This window comes from Mustela lutreola, chromosome 3, assembly GCF_030435805.1.
Source record: "Mustela lutreola isolate mMusLut2 chromosome 3, mMusLut2.pri, whole genome shotgun sequence".
NCBI lineage: Eukaryota > Metazoa > Chordata > Mammalia > Carnivora > Mustelidae > Mustela > Mustela lutreola.
Window position 1 is genome coordinate 90,051,306 of NC_081292.1, and position 4,171 is coordinate 90,055,476.

Here is a 4,171-nt window from a genome sequence, read left to right on the forward strand (position 1 = left end):
GGAATTGAATTTACAGATGGTTTTTGGTAGTATGGACATTTTAACAATGTTAATTCTTACCATTCATAAATATGAGCTATCTTTCCATTTATGTCTCCTTCAATTTCTTTATCAATGTCATAGTTTATGGGGTACATATCTTTCATCTTCTTAGTTAAATCTTATCCTAAGTATTTCATTAGTTTTGATGCTATTGTGAATTAGATTGTTCTCTTTATTTTTTCAGATAGTTCATCATTAGAGTGTTAAAATGCTCGTCTTGTGCTTACTTTGGCAGCACATATACTAAAATTGGAATGATGCAGAGATTAGCTTGATCACTGAACAAGGATGACATGAAAAACTGGGAAGCATTCCATATTGGAAAAAAAAAACGAAACAAAACAAAATTCTTGTCTTTTATATATTGATCTTGTATTTGGCAGCTTTACTAAATTTGTTTATTCAAAATTTTTTGTGAATTTTTTAGGATTCTTTTACATGTAAGTTCATGTTATTAAAAAAAAGAAAATTTTACTTCTTCCTTTTTTTTTTTTTTGAGTCTTTTATTTCTTTGTGTTCCTTGTTTCTCTGGCTAGGACATCCAGTACTATGTCAAATGAGAGTAGTGAAAGTGGACACACTTGTCTTTGTTCTGATCTTTAAGGGGAAAATTTTCAATTTTTTTTGATTGAATATGAGATTAGCTCTGGGCTTGCAATATGTGCTTTTTCTTTAATGGATTTTTAAAACTATTTTCTAAAAATTTTTTATAAACATATAATGTGTTTTTATCCCTAGGGGCACAGGTCTGTGAATCTCCAGGTTTACCCATTTCACAGCACTCACCATCACTCACCATAGCACCTGCCCTCCCCAATGTCCATACCCCCACCATCCTCTCCCAACACACCTCCCCCCAGCAACCCTCAGTCTGTTTTGTGAGATTCAGTCTTTTATGGTTTGTCTCCCTCCCAATCCCATCTTCTTTTATTTTTCTTTTCGTACGCCTGAAACCGCCTATGTTGCATCTCCACTTCATCATATCAGGGAGATCATATGATAGTTGTCTTTCTCAGATTGATTTATTTCGCCAAGCATAATACCCTCTAGTTCCATCCACGTCATCACAAATAGCAGGATTTCATTTCCTTTGATGGCTGCATAGTATCCCATTGTACATATATACCACATCTTATTTATAGATTCATCTGTTGAAGGACATTTAGGTTCTTTCCATAGTTTAACTATTGTGGACATTGCTGCTATAAACATTTGAGTGCATGTGCCCCTTCAGAATGCCACGTTTGTATCTTTAGGGTATATACCCAGTACTACAATCACTGGGTCATAGGCTAGTTCTATTTTCAGCTTTTTGAGGCACCTCCACGCTGTTTTCCAGAGTGGTTGCACCAGCTTGCATTCCCACGTACAGTGTAGGAGGGTTGCCCTTTCTCCACATCCTTGCCAGCATCTGTCATTGACTGACTTGTTCATTTTAGCCATTCTGAAAGGTGTGACGTGGTATCTCATTCTGGTTTTGATTTTTATTTCCCTGATGCCGAGTGATGTGGAGCATTTTTTCATGTGTCTGTTGGCCATTTGGATGTATTCCTTGCAGAAATGTCTGTTCATGTCCTCTGCGCATTTCTTCATTGGATTATTTGTTCTTAGGGTGTTGAGTTTGATAAACTCTTTATAGATTTTGGATAGATAGTGGCCTTTTATCTGGTATGTCATTTGCAAATATCTTCTCCCAGATAACTTCTGACAGTCATCTTTTGGCTTTGTTAACTGTTTCCTTTGCTGTGCAAACAAAAGCTTTTTGATCTGATGAAATCCCAATAGTTCATTCTTGCCCTTGCTTCCCTTGCCTTTGGCGATGTTCCTAGGAAGAAGTTGCTGCTGCTGAGGTCAAAGAGGTTGCTACCTGTTCTCTCCTCAAGGATTTTGATGGATTCCTTTCTCACATTATGCTTCTTCATCCATTTCCAGTCTATTTTCATGTATGGTGTAAGGAAATGGTCCAACTTCATTTTTCTGCATGTGGCTCTTCAATTTTCCCAACACCATTTGTTGAAGAGGCTGTCTCTTTTCCATAGGACATTCCTTCCTGCTTTGTTGAAGATTAGTTGACCATAGAGTTGAGGGTGTATTTCTGGGCTCTCTATTCTGTTCCATTGATCTATGTCTGTTTTGGGGACAGTTCCCTACTATCTCAATGATGACAACTTTGTAATAGAGCTTGAAATCTGGAATTGTGATGCCAACAACTTTGGCTTTCTTTTTCAATATTCCTCTAGCAATTCGAGGTATTTTTGTGGTTCCATATATATTTTAGGATGATTTGTCCCATTTCTTTGAAAAAAAGATGGATGGGATTTTGATAGGGATTGCATTAAATGTGTAGATTGCTTTAGGTAGCATAGACATTTTCACAATATTTGTTCTTCCAATACAAGAGCATGGAACATTTTTCCATTTCTTTGTGTCTTCTTCAATTTCTTTCATGAGTACTTTAGAGTTTTCTGAGTATAGATTCTTTGTCTCTTTGGTTAGGTTTATTCCTAGGTATCTTAGGGTTTTGGGTGCAATTGTAAATGGGATTCACTCCTTAATTTCTATTTCTACAGTCTTGTTGGTATAAAAAAAATGCAACCAATTTTTGTGCATTGATTTTATATCCTGACACTTTACAGAATTCCTATACAAGTTATAGCAGATTTGGAGTGGAGTCCTTCAAGTTTTCCACATACAGTGTCATATCGTCTGCAAACAGGGATAGTTTGACTTCTCTTTTGCCAATTTGGCAAAATTTTGATGCCTTAATTTCTTTTTGTTGTCTGATTGCTGAGGCTAGGACTTCTATTACGATGTTGAATAGCAGTGGTGATAACGGACATCCCTGCCGTGTTCCTGACCTCAGCGGAAAAGTATTCAGTTTTTCTCCATTGAAAATGATATTTGCAGTGGGTTTTTCATAGATGGCTTTGATAATATTGATAATATGTGCCCTCTATGCCTACACTTTGAAGAGTTTTAATCAGGAAGGGATACTGCACTTTGCCAAATGCTTTTTCAGCATCTATGGAGAGTATCATATGGTTCTTGTTCTTTATTTTATTAATGTGTTGTATCACATTGATTGATTTGCAGATGTTGAACCAACCTTGTAGCCCTGGAATAAATCCCAGTTGGTCGTGGTGAATAATCCTTTGAATGTACTGTTGAATCCTATTGGCTAGTATTTTGGTGAGAATTTTCGCATCTGTGTTCATCAAGGATATTGGTCTGTAGTTCTCTTTTTTGATGGGATCCTTGTCTGGTTTTGGGATCAAGGTGATGCTGGTGGCCTCAGAAAAAAAGAGTTTGGAAGTTTTCCTTCCATTTCTATTTTTTTGGAACAGTATCATGAGAATAGGAATTAATTCTTCTTTAAATGTTTGGCAGAATTCCCCTGGGAAGCCATCTGGCCCGGGGCTTTTGTTTGTTTGGAGATTTTTTTTTAAAGATTTATTTATTTGACAGAGAGAAATCACAAGTAGACAGAGAGGCAGCCAGAGAGAGAGAGAGGGAAGCAGGCTCCCTGCTGAGCAGAGAGCCCGACGTGGGACTCGATCCCAGAACCCTGAGATCATGACCCAATCCGAAGGCAGCAGCTTAATCCACTGAGCCACCCAGGCGCCCCTGGAGATTTTTGATGACTGTTTCAATCTACATACTGGTTATGGGTCTGTTCAGGTTTTCTATTTCTTCCTGGTTCAGTTGTGGTAGTTTATATGTCTCTAGGAATGTATCCATTTCTTCCAGATTGTTGAATTTGTTGGCGCAGAGTTGCTCATAGTATGTTCTTATAATTGTTTGTATTTCTTTGGTGTTGGTTGTGATCTCTCCTCTTTCATTCATGATTTTATTTATTTGGGTCCTTTCTCTTTCTTTATCAATCTTATTAATTCTTTCAAAGAACCAGCTCCTAGTTTCGTTGATTTGTTCTATTGTTGTTTTTTTTTTTTTTTTTTGGTTTTTTGTGTTTTTTTGTTTGTTTCTATTTCATTGATTTCTTCTCTGATCTTTATTATTCCTCTTCTCCTGCTGGGTTTAGGCTTTCTTTGTTGTTCTTTCTCCGATTCCTTTAGGTGTAGGGTTATGTTGTGTATTTGAGATCTTTCTTGTTTCTTGAGAAAGGCTCGTA

The 4,171-nt window shown here is 36.9% G+C and overlaps 1 non-coding gene across 1 annotated transcript; it reads left to right on the forward strand.

Annotated features, from left to right (window-relative positions):
• The first annotated feature begins 261 nt into the window (after nucleotides 1-261).
• LOC131828369 (U6 spliceosomal RNA) lies at nucleotides 262-365 on the forward strand. The gene has a single exon (XR_009352385.1). It is a non-coding gene; the product is annotated as a U6 spliceosomal RNA (small nuclear RNA).
• The last annotated feature ends 3,806 nt before the right edge of the window (nucleotides 366-4,171 follow it).